The sequence below is a fragment of the Tupaia chinensis genome, unplaced genomic scaffold (assembly GCF_000334495.1).
Source record: "Tupaia chinensis unplaced genomic scaffold, TupChi_1.0 Scaffold140301_1, whole genome shotgun sequence".
Taxonomy (NCBI): Eukaryota; Metazoa; Chordata; class Mammalia; order Scandentia; family Tupaiidae; genus Tupaia; species Tupaia belangeri.
This window is the reverse complement of record NW_006200179.1, coordinates 1302317-1318869: the sequence shown is the minus strand read 5'-3', so window position 1 is coordinate 1318869 and position 16553 is coordinate 1302317. Positions and strand designations below refer to the sequence as shown.

The following is a 16553-nucleotide window of genomic DNA, read 5'->3' as shown; positions in this document are numbered from 1 at the left end:
AAGGGTTGCAAAACTTTTAAAAAACGGGCTTTTTTTTTTTTTTTTTTTTTTTTTTTTTTTTTTTTTTTAGCACTAGAGAAAACAAATCCTAAAACACTGAAACATTTTGACCAAATAGTGGGGAAGAATGAAAACACAGTACACAATAATTGAATGTTAACAGTTTAAGAGGTCAGATACTAGAAAGCTGTCAGACAAGATTTGGTAGTAGAGTATGCAGCCTGGCCACTTCGATGCGCCAGGGGCAGTCATGCCCATGTTGGTGGTTGCTGCTCAGTAGCGAACATGTGGGAAACAAGGAGTTAGAGACTGAGTTAAGCACAGCAGACCCAACCTGGTAGTCAGGGTACTCATTTTTTGTGATAATATTAATTATAATATGCCTACTTTGAACAAATAGACAAAATCTCTGTTTTTTTTTTTTTAGCAATATCAAACAAAATAGAATTTTTAAGTCTCTTTTTACTATTTTTTATGAAGCAATTTTTCATCACCTTAAAACTTTTAGCAACCTCAAAGGAATGGAATGTTTTTAGACAATCTTGGTCATCATGCTAATTCTGATTAGACAGATAGAGTAAATCTGTATTAACTTCTCCAAATTTTAAATCATTATATATCCAAAACCCCAAATCTACCAAGCATGGATATAAGAATAGTGCTTAACATAATGTAATGTGAAATATCAGTACTATCTAAAATAACATGGTTTTAGTTTTGATGGGAATATTAAAGGGAGTTAATGAATTTACAGTGTCTATATAAGAAGAAAGAGAAGTTAAATAAAGACCACTAAGACAAATGTCTTTTATCCCTTAAATTGTTCATGTTGCTTTTAATATTATTTATTCATTGAATTCTTACTTAAATGCCAGCTACTTAAATAGATTAACTCATCAAAACCCATACAAGTCTATGAATATTCTTTCTCATTTCATATTTAAAGGGAAAAAAAACAGAGATTTTAAAATATTGTCTGAGACTAGCAGATGGAGTAATTATTACATCATTGGATCCCCACATAGTTGACCTCAGTTCAAGTCCCAGACCTGGCAGCTTAAAACTCATATCAGACACCTGTGTGCGGGTACACAAAATCTTGAGAGGAGAATGGACAAGGAATTGTGTCATCGCTATTCCATCAGGGAGTGATTTCTCACTCTTCATTTCTCTGTCTCTTTCTGTCTCTCCAGCAAGCATACATATCATATAGCAACAAATCTCTCTTAAAAAAATAAAAATAAAATGTTGTCTGATGGACCTTACTGTGCCAGCACATTCTGATTGATGCTGCTGCTTGAGAAGTTGAAGCCACATGCAAGAACGTGTTTCAATTCCCAACCTACCCTAAAAGCCAGGTATGGTGACACACCCCTGTCTAGCTACTCAGGGGACTGAGGCAGGAGGATTGTAAAATAAGAACCTATTTAAAAATTAAAAAAAAGTCTGGAGTCCAGCAGGTGGCATGGTGGTTAAGGCACTAAATTCCACTGTGACCAACCATGATTTGAATTCCAGACCCAAGGTTTTTAAAATTATGCCAGGTGCTTGTGTATCCTTGCCCAAAATCCTGAGAGGAGAATGGAGAAGGGATTGTGGCACGGCCATCCCCCAAGGTGTGATTTTTCTCTTTCCAGCTTTGTTTTTTGCTGTCTCTCTCTGGTGAATGCACATGCCCTATGGCAAAAACCTTTTAAAAAAATAAGTTTCAAAGAGAATCAAGAGCAAAGTCACACTTCACAAAAGTGATCTGACTCTGTGTCTATGTTCTTTCTACTGTTCTTCAGTTTTACTGTGAAATTTTAAGTATCTTAAGACTGCAGCAAAGATTAATCATTTTTACCAACTGAGAAAAAAATCTATCAGGATTGTTAATTCTTGGTATTGCTTCTTGGAACAGCACAATTATGGATGTAAAATCTCACTATACTTGATTAATCATCAGGCTATTATAATTTTACAATTGGTGCCTTGAAACTCTTTATTACTTCTGAACATCTTTATGAGCTCAAAGATTTATATTTTATAAATTAATACATAAATTTGATATGATCCAAATTGAATTCCCAATACATTTTTTAAATGAAATATGACAAGCTGATCTTTAAATTTACTTGTGTGAAGCAATGCAGAAATTACCAATCTACTGACAGAAGAAAAACAAGGAGACGGAATTTGCTCTACCAGAAACATTTCATAAAGCTACAGCACATGGCACTGACAGTGGAACTGACAGATGAACAGGACTTGGAACTGGCTAGAGTGCTATATACATGCGTATGTGTTTATGTGTGTCATGTGTATATATTATTTTGAAAACATCTTCAAGATATATATATATCTGAAATGTAAAGAGTGTTTAAAATAATTCTCAAAGAAAAAAATTCTCATCAAATTTATTTTGTTGCATGTATATATTTATACAAATTGCTTTGAAATATGTAACTATAGGGGTTGGCAGGTAGTGTGGTGGTAAGTATGCTGGACTCCCATATGGTCAACCATGGTTTGAGTCCTGGACCTATTGGTTTGTTTTCTCACTCCCTTCCCCCCTCCCTTACTCTGTCCCTCTCTGGTTAAATTTAAATAGATAAATAAATAAATACAGTAAATTTTTTAAAAATAAATATGTAACTATTTAAAAAGCATGAAAAGGTATATGTATGCGTGTGTGTGTGTGTGTGTGTGTGTGTGTGTGTGTGTATGGACAGATATCCAGGATACTCTTAATGAAAAAAGCAAGGCAGAGAACCATGGAATGGAAGGTATTATTTAATCTCAATATATCAAAAACTGTCTGAGCATATAAATGCATATAAATGTAAAAAAATGTAAAAAAACTGGGGGGAAGAATCCCCAAGCTGGTCATAGGAATGGTGTTGAGAGGGAGAAAGCAAAGGCTGTGGATCTGCCTCTCTGATCTTATCATTTTTCTCATGGTCTAAGATGGCCGCCATAGCTCCAGATCATCACAGTCTTGCATGTCAACATTCATGTAAGGAATGGCATGGGGTAAAAATACTGAACCTCTCTTATTTCATAAAAAAAATACACTTTTTAAAATTCTCCAGCACAAGTCTTCCTGAAATCCCATTGCTTGGAATTAGTTTCATGCTGGTAACTTCACTGCAGAAAAGAGAGCAGGAAATCAAGTGGCTAGAAATTTCAGTCTCTCTTAGTGCAGACAAGCTCTGTCACCAAGAAAGGAGTAGAGAATGATTATTGCACAGGCAGTTAGGAGTGTCTGCCATATTTTCATTACTTTAACATACACTTGGGAGGAGAAAGTTTCACCATTCCCTTTTTCCTCCATATGAACTCAGTAGCTCATGCTGAATTACGTACGGTTTCCTGAATAACTGGCACATTAGTAACATGCACTTTCCAGAACGGATATCTGCAGCCTGAGGTAGAAAATCTGACACCAGGCATTACAATTATATTTCCTACTGGACTTCTCATAAAAATGTGCCCTGATCATTCACAGTCAACACCCAAGTATTCCTAAAATGGATATCAAATAGATTCCTGCCATATCCCCATGAGTTTGGTTGTTGATAGAAAATGCTTTCCTAAATATTCTGAATGAGAATTAAAGACTTCTGGATAAATATCCATCACCCTTTCTGAAAGTAGTCATGGACTAAGAGAGTAGAGGGTAACTTGGGAGTGAGTCCTGCAAATTGATTTCGAAGAGAGATTGTGTAAAAGATGATTTATCTTAACATCAAACTAGGGAAAGCATAAACAGCACTGCAGTGGATGATAAGACCAAATGAGAAAGTCAGCAGAGAACTGAATAAACCGGTGTGTCAGAGGCAAAGCTGCAATCATTAGCATGCATCACTAAGGGAGTCAAATGCAGAGAAAATAAGCCCAGCTAGCGGTTCAAGGGGAGGTCAGGTGAGTGCCTGCAGGATCAGATTCAAATTCCATTTGGAGACAGGAAATCTAGGAGGCTTAATTTTTAAAATAGCCTTAATAAATCTGTCAATAGATGGATTGGCTGTTTGATAACGGAACCACAGCCCCCAAGGCTGAGGACTGAACTCTGAATTTGCTGTACATTTAGTTCTTTTGAAGCCATCCAAAAGAAAAACACTGGTATAAAAAGAACTGATAACAATTTCTTACTTTGGAGAAAGCACCAAGGAGTAACATATATTCTTCCCTTAAAACAGAACTTCAGAGATTTTCAGGCTCTGAGGACTGATAGTAACAATATACACAGAAGCATTCCTAATACAAGGTGAAAAATAAAGCAATTTGCACTAGAACCATGAAAATAATTAACCACAGAGAAAACTAAGAAGAATATCTAGGAAAGTAAGCTAGATAGTGCCAACTATACCCTGCCAGAAATGGTGAGGGTATTAGTTTTCTAATTCTGTTGTAAAAAAATCAAAGCAACTAGTGGATTTAATCTAAATAAATTTATTTTAAGTTCTATAGATCAGAATTGCACCACAAATTGCCCTTGGACTCAAATCAAGGTGCCAGAAGGACCGTGTTCTTTTCTGAAGGCTCTAGTAGAGAAACTTTTTTTTTTTTGTCTTTTCTAGTTTCTATAGGCTTCTCTCCTACTAGTGTCCGTTTTTCATCTTCAAATTCAGCAGTGCCTGTTGGAGTCTTTCTTATATCATACTCCTCTAGCAGTAATTCTATGTCTCCCTGATCTACATTTAAGGAAGTTTATGAGTACACTAGACTTTCCCAAATAACAAGGATACTCTTCCATAGTTAAAGGTCAACATATTAGTACCCTTAGTTCAATCTGCTATCTTAATACCCATTTACCCTGCAAGGTAGCATATTCACAGGTTCTAGGAATAAGAAAAACTACCAACATATGAGATTTTCATTATACATAGCTTCAAAGATTGAATAGAAGAGAATAAAAACAATATAGTCCTAATACTTTAAACACATTTCTGCATTTCAAAAGAGCCTATAAATTTTTAAAAATATATTCATAATTCGTGGCAAAGACAAAATAGATTCACTTTAATTAAGTGAACTGTATGCTGGGGTTTAGTATATCTTCATAGTGACATTAAGGATTTAAGGGGCAGAAAGGAAGTTCAGAATTGGCCAAATCCTGCACCTTACCATTTTAAGGCCCACAAAAATATCATGCTTCCTGTTATATGCTAGATGTCTGGTACAAGAGAGCCACAAAAACATGACACTCGTAAATGAAATAGTTATTACTAATTTGATATCATTTCATTGACTTACTATGAGAGCAAATTACTTAATACAAATGTATATTCTTATCGGGTTATTATATTAAATAGAAAATATGTGGAAAATTAAGTAATGATGGCAAATTATGGTTGTGCTTCTTCTATGGCAGAAACAGAAAGATTAAAAGGTATAAAAACAGAGAAAGCAACTGTGGATACCACAGACAGTGTGGGAGGAGGGTGGGAAATAGAGGTGGGGGTGGTGGAAGAGAGGGAAACAAGGGGGAAATGAAAAGCCATCCTTTAGGAAAATACCACGTTTAATATAATATATTTATGGAGGCAGCAGGTGCTGTAGTGGTTAAGGGCACTTAACCATGGACTCCCACATGGCACACCACAGTTTGAGTCCTGGACCTCATGGTTTGCCTTCTCACTTTCTCTCTCACTCTGTCTCTCTCTGCTCAAATTAAAACAAATCAATAAATAAAGTTAAATAAAATATTTTTAAAAATGTATATGTATGCATAATTTATTGACATACTGAATGGATATTAGGTGTCTAATTCTGCCATGTGCTGAGCTAAGCACTAGGGTTATTAATATTTATCAAAAACATAAAACAGAGGTCAAGGATCAATTTTCTAGGTTTCTAGGTTAGTATCTCAATATTTATAGCGTGTATGTATTTAAATATTTAGGCACAGAAAACAGAGTCACATTTATTTAATTACATTATTGTAAATTTATAAGTCAAGCATTTATGTATCTATTAATTTCATTCAATATATTTATTGTGCACCTAAAATGACTACTACTTTTTGTTAGTAATAAATTGAGAACATATAGAAAAATTATCATTAATCAACATAGCGAGCAAAATGATGTGAAAGAGAGGTATGATAAATACTGTGAAAGAAACTTGCTGGTGACATACAACTGGAGAACAGTAGATACAACCACAAAAGAGAAGTTAAGGGAGGATTCCCAGGGAAATTAATTCCAATCTAATAAAATAAAAAATGGCAAGTGCTCATGGAAGAATTTTCAAGCAAGGAAAAGAGCATGGAAAGGAAACATTTAACTGGAAGAAAAATGATGGATTTAAGGCAGTGAAAGATGGCTGATAGAACCAGCAGTTGGCGTAATGGCTATTATCACTGAACTCCCACGTGGTCGACAGTCGTTCAAGTCCTGGACCCAGTCCCTTAAACTCAAACTGGGCATGTGTACATGTATGCCCATGTTCTGGAGAGGAGAATGGAGGAAGAGAAAGGATTGTGGTGTGGCCATCCTCCCTGAGGGGCGATTTCTCACTTTCTGTCTCTCTGTCTCTCTCTGTTTTCTGGCGAGCGCATGTGCCCTATAGCAAAAACCTCTCCACACACACACACACACACACACACACACACACACACACACACACAAAGTGGCTGATGTAGCTTAGCACAGAATGAGGAGCTATGTCATACAAGATGAGGGTAGAGAGTAATGAGAATAGGTCATGCAGAGTCTTGGAGCTCATGTAAAATACTTCTATCTCTATTTTAAGAACAAAAACCCAGGGAGAAATGTAGTTTTTAGGATTACAGGGTGTAGGTGAGTCAACATTTGCAACTTGGAAAAATTCTTCTGACTATTCCCACAGGGCTAGAGCAGAAGCCAAGTTAGCTGGGAATCTATAGGCTCAGTTTCGGCCAAATTAGTTGTATTACTCTATTACTGTGTTGCTTACAGAAATTCCTAAGAACAACTGATTTATAAATAATGAAGGTTTATTTGACAATTTACAATTGAGGCTGGCATCAAGTGGGCTACGTCATAACAGGGCCAACAGAAGCAGAGAGGGTGGCCCACACATGTAGAGAAAGCATGGCCTGAGATCCATCTGTGTCTCTGTCAGCCTGGAACAGTAGGCATAATGTGGTTCATTAATGGGGAAAGTGTCTTAGAAGGCATAAGCTGGTTTGTTTACAGTTAGAGATGGGTGTGATAAAGAAGGAAGAGTTAATATGACTTAAAGCCTTCTACCTGTATTACAGATAGATGATGAGGCCACTCAATGTATATTTTGGCAGATCATGAGTTTAGTTTTGGGTATGTTGAATTCAGAATATTAAATCCAATTAGTAATATCAGACTGTCAGATGAGAAAATGTCTCTCTAGAACTCAAAAGTTATTGGTTAGGGATATGTATTTGAGGGTCATTACTTGTAGGGAGAACTTTATGCCATACCTACTAAAAAACCACCTGGGAGAGACAGTAAAATTAGAAGTGACAATGATCAGTTCTGTGAGTACTTTAACAGAAACAAATGTTATACTAAAATAGTTCTCTTGTAGAAAAGTATTTGAGCATGGATCAGATTATTGTGTTATTTTTTTAAAAGGAATTTTATTATGTGTTATTTTATGACATGTCTCATGAAATTATGTTAATGCAAATTATAATATGACAGTTTAGTCTTTTTATCAGCAAAGATGTCTCTCGTTAGGTTGTGAGTTAGGAAAAAATAAATCTCCAAGTGTCCATCTCATGTCCTTAACTATTTTACTTTTAAAAGGGTAATTATTAGGGGGAACTACAGTTGTCATGGTGGGTAAGGCACTGGACTCCTACATGGCCAACTACAGTTCAAGTCCTGGGCCCAGCAACTTAAAAGTCATGCGGGTCAGTTGTGCAAACATACCCAAAATCCCAAAAAGAGAATAGAGGAGAGAAGAGAGAAGTGCTGCCATTCCCCATCAGGGGTGATTTCTCACTCTCTTTCTCTCTCCCTCTCTCAGGTATACACACTCACCCTATGAGAACAACACAAAATAAAACAAACAAACAAAAAAATATTTTTTTCACTGATTGCAAATAATAGAATATGTATTTTTTAATTTAGTGATATATTCTAACATGTTTATTATGTTTTAATTGAACAATATTTTCACTACTTTTTTCTAATTTTTATAGAAATTTTGAAGGCAGCTACTTAGTTAACTCATTTTGATACAATATTCAAATTCCATTGAAGCCTACCTCAAACCTTTGAATTTCATATTTTTTTAATAGCCTCCCTATTAAGAAGTACATTTTCACAAACCATCTTTCTGACAGGATATTATTGCTGATTAAAAAGCATACTTGTTTCTCTGTATGAAACATAGATAGAGACCATGGAATAGTAAATACACAAAAGGGAAGCACTACAAGGCATTGTCCAAACACAAACAAGTTTTGTGAAACTGCCTTTACTGTCATAGGATTCAAGTACATTTTGTAGAAATAATTGTATGTGTATTTGCATAATAGAGGCCTTATGTTTCTATAGATATGTATTGAGTAAAGAAGAGTAATTATCAGTTATCTTTTTTTTTTTTTGGAGAGTTTTTTTGCTATAGTGAGAATGTGCTCACCAGACAGAGAAAGAGAGACAGAGAGACAGAAAGCAATAAATCACCACCCAGGGGGTTTGGCCACGCCGCAATCCCTTCTCCTCTGTTCTCCTCTCGGGATCTTGGGCACGCACGTACACGCGCCCGAGTTATCAGTTATTTTTAAAAAACAGAATCTCCCAGGAGGAGCAGTTGGTGTAATGGTCAGCGCGAATCCCAGACCCGGTGTCTTAAACTCACGCCAGGTACGTACGTGTGCGTGTCCAAAGTGCCGAGAGGAAAATGGAGGAGAAGGGATTGCGGCGTGGCCATCCTCCTGGGGGGTGATTTCTCGCTTTCTATCTCTCTGTCTCTGTCTTTCTGGCAAGCAAATGTGCTCTATAGCAAAAACCTCTCCAAAAAAAAAAAAAGAAAAGAAAAAAATAGAATCTCTTAGAATGATAGTTACCTTGTTTGTTCTTTATGATACTGAACTATTTCCCCAAATTTTTGTGGTTGAGATATTCAACTGCATCACTGACAATATTTCTAAGAGACATTGAAATCTATCAGGAAAATAGGAAGCTTTTTTCTTTTCACTGAATTTTAAATTACATCCTTTACGCAAGAATGTTTTTAAGCCTTGTCATTTGGTCTAAGAAGCTATCTAGGAGCTGGAGTCTCATTTATTTCAACAGACAGTTACTGTTTCAATGATTCAAACATTGTGTGGGGACTAGTAAATACTAATCTTTGGGTCTCAAATTTCCATTCAAAACATGAAATATTCTCAGTGGTGAGACTGAAGGATTTAGCTGCTTTGCTATGGTAAGCAAAGCAATTTCAATGTTTGAATGTGCAATATTTTGATAAAATCACCTGTGTTTGTGTATTCATGTTTATTTTTCCATCTACCTAAGGTATTCCAAATAGTGAAAAATGTAGATGAAGCTAATACAATGTTTTATACTGCCAGGAATATGGATAAATACATTTTCATCTGATTTGGTTTAATGCAAATCCCATTGTAATATTAGAAAAACAAAAGTTTGCAGAATAACCTAGAAAGCATTTCCTAAAGTAGACAAATAAAAGTAAAACAAAACAAAAGGAAAGAGAAAGAGATGTCTTACCCTTATGGGCTCCACGTTCTAATCAGTAATCAAATGAGATTTTTGATTTTGCATAATTGATTTATTGCTATTCATTCTTTTTTTGTTTAGTATAAATGACAAAAGAAATGCTTTTTATGTGCTTTATTAATCTGCTGTAGGTTATAAACAATTGGACATACTTTCATATGCCATGATAGAAAGATCCATATAATCTAATCTTTTATCCAATCAACTGAAAGCTGAGAATTATTCTCATATTTTAGACAGTAAAATATCTTTTCAATTTGGTTGTTAAGAGTCAGTATTCACTCATGTCTTATTTTCTCATCATGTGTAATAGAGCCCCATGATTTTATTCGCACAGAAGTGTGAATATCTGCTACACCATCTCGCCAACCACCAGCCTTTCTGCTGTGCTTAACCTGGATGCAAAGTAAGTTCGTACATTATTACCTTAGTGTCTATGTCATGAGGCGTTAACAGAAGCCTAGAAAGTTAAATCTGAGGCTTTCCTTTGCCTGCAAAACCCTTTGAAGCACCTGTCCTATAACTTCATAGCATGTAATTATATTTATTTCAACTAACTATACACATCTCTGTTCTCTTTGCAGTTAATTCTAGGATGAGAAAACAAAAACAAAACCAAAAAAGCCTGTGGACCCATGCCTGGTGTTTCACTTTGCTCCCCACAGTCTCTCTTGTGTTTTTGTTTTTGTTTCCTGGGACCAGCTGGTGGTGTACAATAATGAATGCTCTGTAATTCTGAAACTCTATGGGAGGGTCTACGAATTGTGTCCTGGGGCCTCCCTGTCTGTGCAGGATACCCATCATCCGGGTTGACTGAAGCTAGGGGTGGTTTGCAGTGTTGTGTGACTGCCTCTCTGTCTTTCTCTGTCTCTGTCTCTTACCATCATGGATAGATTAACTTAAAAAAAAAAAAATACTGGCTCAGTCCCAGTGACCAGGCATTGGAATGCTACAGCATGATATTGGAGCCATCCAGAAAGAGCCCAGGTTCCAATGCCAGATTAACTTAAACCTGCTGGGCCTGCCAAAGGGTGCTTCCAACATCTTGCTTGGCTGGAAGACTGGAGGAGGATCAGGGTATGATGAGATGCTGTCTGGGATTGCTCTCATCCTCTCTCTCAAAATATAAATAAGTTTATGCATTTTGAAAAAAAAATCTTAAGAGAGACAGGATTTTCATTTCTGTATCTTGATACCAACTTAGAATAAACAACTGTCTTCTTTTTAAACTGGGTGGATAATTCTTAGTGGAGTTCTTCAGGGTCATCTCAAGATCTGCTGAAGATAAAGAAATAGAATATTTTTTAACCCTCCAAAGCAAAAACTATTTTCATGCTTATTTTGTTGCTAAGTGATAGAGTAGCCACCCTTCCTAATCTGGAATAAGTACCATGGTTCTATTCTCTATATAAGAAGTTGCAACAAACAAAATTAAATGGGAGAAATCAGACACCATAACGCAGTCACAGACATGTGATTGTTCTCTATCTTGTTTACTTTGCTTTGTTTTCTTTAATATGAGCAGAATATTTGTATAGAAAACACTAAATTCATCTACAGAGAACTCCTTTTTGACAGAGTTCTTTATAGTGAGCCTCACATTTTTGTGAGATCAGGGAGTGAATATTCCCAGGACATAGCAAAGGCAAGACTTCTTTCCATTGCCTCTGCTGCAGCGAGTGCTAGTGTCAACTATATTCAATTAAAACGCAAATGATGAAAGAAACATTGAGTTATTGATCTCATTTTATCTCTGCTGGAAAAGTTTTCTTTTAGTTGAATGAATATTTTGAGTAAAGTTAAATGATGTAATACTTATTCAAATGTATTTGAAAATCTATTTCCAGGCAACTATAAAGCTCATTTCTTCAAATGATTGCTACTAGTTTTCATGTAAATTTTACTTGGAAACCTCATATGGATTCGGAAGGAAATGATTTCACTATGTAGGAACAGTGATAAACCCCTATTCATGCTGCTTAGACAGCTTCAATTTTATGGCCCAATTTAGATAACTTGTTAGAATGCAAAGTAGAAAAAATATATTATGTTGGACCATCCATTTTTAGCAACTGGATTTGCTTTTATCTTCTAAATTTATCCCAGTTCTTTAGAACCATAATTGCAAAAAGGTTATTGAATTCAATCTTCTTATTTTACACATTAAAGCCCTTAAAAGAGGAAAAAGCTTCTTAAGTCAATAGCTCAGTGAATGCTTAGATAAAAATTGAATTTTCATGAATTATATAAGAGGTAGTGATATGAACTTTAAATTACATACTCCTGGATTCAAATCCTGTATCCATCTGTTATATGGAAACAAGTCATTCTCTCTGAATTTTGTTTCATCATAGAATTGTGTAAAAATCGAATGATGTATGTATTCAGGTAACAGCATACCTGATACATGGCATCATTTTTAATATATGGGGTCAGAAGGTGGCATGGTGGTTAAGTGCACTGGGCTCCCATATAGCAAACCATGGTTCAAGTCCTGGACCTGGTAACTTGCTCTCTCACTTTCCCTTACTCTGTCTCTGTTTCTCTCTGATCAAATTAAAATAATAATAATAATAAAAATGAATAAAATTTTTAAAATATATATCTGTTAGGCCAACCCTATAGCCCTGTGGTTAAGGAAGCTAGATCTCACCTAGCCAGTCACAGTTCAAACTCTGGCCTTAGCAGCTTGTAAAAGCAGTGTGTGTGCGTGTGTGTGTGTGTGTGTGTGTGTGTGTGTGTGCGTGTGTGTGCTTAAAATCATGACAGGATGGAGAAATGGAGGGAAGAAATTACAGTTTAACCACGCCCCATTGGGGAGTGCTTTCTCCTTCAATTTCACTCTTGTGAACACATATGCCCTCTGGTAATTAAAAAAACAATGAAATAAAATAAACCTGTTCTTTGGCAAGCACTGTGCTATTCTGTTATGTCTTCTTTGAACCTAAGAACCCTCTGTATAAGATAAGTATTACTGCATGCAATTCATGACATAGCGGAGTCTTAGGTACCCCTACAAGTACATGCCACACGGTACTAAAGCTAATAAAAGAGCCAGATTTAAGACCCATATATAGCTTTTCACTATGCCTCAAATCTCAGTAACATTTGAAACATGCAAAGAATCTTTATTATCCCTTTCTGTTCAGTTCTTTCTTCAACAGAAATGCTAACAGAAATATTCATTTTAAATATTTCATGATTTTTTTTTTAATTTAAGGAAACAACAAGACTGAAAATACTTTAAAACATTTCATACATGTGTAAGATCTTCCTTTGAGAAGAGACCACTAGGGACACTGTTTAAATTTCCAGCATTTGAAATCATCTAAGGAAATAGAATTTTAATAAATATACTTTTCTAAATTATCTCTGAGACTTCACTTGAAGTAATGCAAAACCCAGAAGCAATTTTATTATTAGTGATATACTCTGATCTCCAAGAGAGAAGATGAACTTAGAGAATAAAAGCTTCGAAGTAAGCATAGGGGTTCTAGAAAAAAACTAAACACAAATAAAACAATATTTTTTAGAAATTATATCTAGTGCTAGAAAAAAATAAACTGATTTTAAAATGTAAATTATGGATAAAGTGTGTGTGTGTATGTAAAGTCATCCATGTAGAAAATCGTCAGCAATGTACATATCTATGACTACAATGTTGCATTAGCATGGAAGTAACTGGACATAATCTTATCATTTCTCACATAATCAAGCAGTCACTCCAATTCAGTTATTCCTCAAATTATTTAAATTTTTAATAATAATCACTTGTATGGTATACTGGGACTAAAAAAATAACCAGAACCCTCTTCTAATAGACATTTTAATAAAATATTGCTACATTTAATATTGCTTTCCCTAATTTTGTGTCTGGTTGACAAACACAATAACTATATGGTAGATAATATGGTAGATAATGTAGACCTTTTTTTTTACTAAAGATACTGTGATTCCAAAAAATGGAGAATTTAAGGTTTGGAAATATATCATTGAATGTTTGAGAATTTTTATGACAGATATCTGTATATAGTAGTCTAAAATCTATCTCTCTCTGCAGACAGATGATAGAGAGATAGGTATTTCATCAATTTTATTGCTAGTGTTAGAGAAATAATAAAACTTTATTCTTTTGTTTCATTGGAGAAATAAGTTTTCTTTCAGTTTATTTAAAACTACATTACACACTTTTTATGTCCAAACAACATGATGCATAATGAATGATATTTTCCTCATTTGTGAATACTGTTCAAGTTTGGCATGAAAGATCCAAACAAATACAGCTCCATTCAATAAAATAAAGTTAGTTTAACAGCCAAAACAACTTTTCTTCATGTTTTTTTCATTTGTAAATGCTCAGAGTTATGAGACTAATGTTCCTAGTTTAAAAATAAAAATTCGTATAATCTAAGAATTGTTTTTTTAAAAATTAAATTTACCAAAAGTAGGGGCCAGCAAATGGTGTAATGGTTACATTGCTGGACTCCCATGTAATTGACTGTAGAGTCCCGGACCCAGCAGCTTAAAACTCATGCCTGGGGTGTGTGCCCAAAATCCCAAAAAGACAATGGAAAAGAAGGGATTATGGTATGGCTGTCCCCACTGGGAGATGTTTCTCACTTTCAGCTTCTCTGTCTCCCTCCACCTCTCTGGTGAGTGCAAGCACCGTATAGGAAAAAGCCCTCGGAAAAAAAATTATCAAATGATATAGGAAATAATTTACCTTTAACAGATTATAGACACATACACATAAGTATACAACTCCATATTTTCATTTTTATGATAGTGTTTTATCTGACTCAAGTAGAAAGTCTAACTATATTTTTCCCAAATATAATTGCTCTATAGGTTACTAAAAATTAAAGATGAGCTCTATTATATATATTATATAGACAAGCTCTGGCGTGTTGTACATTAGCATTATGTAGTGTTAAATTTTATGAATAAAATGTTTAAATAAAATTTTTAAAGTTCTATTTAAAAATCTTTACAGTTCACATTCAATAATTATATTTTCATTGATTATTAAAAAATTATAAATAATGGTTCATATGTACATATACCCAGTGAAAAAGCATGAGAGTATTTGAGCCTCCTTATACCAAACTTCACTTTCCTTATCTGCCTTTAGGTGTCTCTTCCTTCTTATTATAAAATATTTCTTTCAGGCAAATAATTGATGTCATTCTTGGTATACATTACTTTGTCAGAATGATAAATTTCCTATAAATCTAAAATAGCAAATCATATCACCAAATACAGCAATAAGTGTAATGAGAATCATAGTTTTCCATGGTTGTAAAGCCTACTCTTGAGTACTGAAGTAATATTAAATGACTTTTCATTTGCATAAAATCAGTTCTCTACCATTCTCTTGATGTATCTTACACTTTGCATGAAAAATGCAAGACCCATCTTTTCAGTTATCTTAACAAATGTTGCTGTAGTTTCTTTGTTTGACTAAACGGAGGGGGATTTCTGTAAATGTACACTGACTTATTTGGAAATATATATATAGTTGCTGCTCGGTATTGATAGATTGATTCCGTATGTGTGGATTCTATCAATCTTGGGTGGAAAATACTTGAAAAAAATTGGTTTTGTCTGTATTGAACATGGCCAGACTTTTGTTCTTATAATAATTCTCTGAAGAATACAATATAACAATTGATTCTTTTTCTTTTATTTTTTGGAGAAGATTTTTGCTGTAGAGCACAGAGAGAAGTTTTTGCTATAGAGCACAGAGAGAGACAGAGAGACAAAAAGCAAGAAATGACCCCTCCCCCACGAGAGGGATGGCCATGCTGCAATCCCTTCTCCTCCATTCTCTGTCGGGATCTTGGGCATGCACACACATGCACCCGGCGTGAGTTTAAACCACCAGATCCAGGACTCGAATCACAGTCAAATACATGGGAGTCCAGTGACATAGCCATTATGCCAACTGCTGGTCCTCAGTATAACAATTCATGTAGCATCTACATTATATTAGATATTATAAGTAATCTAGAAATGGTCAAGGCATAGAAGAGAATCCGTATAGTTACATATGAATATGCAATATTTGTATAAAGCACTTTAACATGTATACATTTGGGAATCTGTGGGGATATTAGAAAAAATCCCCCACTGATATAGAGTGGCAATTTGTATGTGTGTATGTATGTGTGTGTGTGTGTGTGTACACATATACATATATACACACACACATCAAACAATTACATGATCAAAGTGATGAAAACAGCAATGATGACTTCAAGATTCCAGAGAAGAAGATTATTTCTGCTTTTAAGGCACAACTCAAGAGAAAGTTCAAAAAGAAGATCATTGAATTGTTTACTGAATAAGAAAGAGCTTAACAATTGAGTGAAGAAAGGAATAGAGGACATTATAAGATGTGACAGCCTTGACTCTGTGTGACAGTCATGTTGGCATATGCATATATATACATATACATATCTATTAGTCTTATGTGGTGGTCTTGACTGTCTTTGTTAGGACAGTAACATTGGTGTGCAACGTATCTATATACATACACATTTATATGAGCTATATGTAGTGGTAGGCAGGGTTTAATATGCCTTTATGAAATCTCTTCTGGTTGGCACCAGCAAATGGCATTAAGGTTACATCACAGGACTTGCACATATTCAACTACAGTTCGAGTCCCAGACCCAGTGGCTTCTAACTCAAGCTGGACACAGGTGTATCTATGTTCAAAATCCCAAGAGGAAAATAAAGGAGAAGGGACTGTGACAGGGCCATCCCCCCTGATGGGGTGATTTCTTGTTTTCTATTTCTCTTTCTTTCTCTGTTTCTCTGGCAAGTACACATGCCCTGTAGAAAAATCTCTCTTAAAAC

General features: G+C 35.1%; 1 protein-coding gene across 4 annotated transcripts in view; it reads left to right on the top strand.

The window, feature by feature from the left end:
• ROBO1 (roundabout guidance receptor 1) overlaps positions 1 to 16553 on the top strand; it is a 1280027-nt gene that overhangs the window by 237694 nt on the left and 1025780 nt on the right. The window lies entirely within an intron of this gene.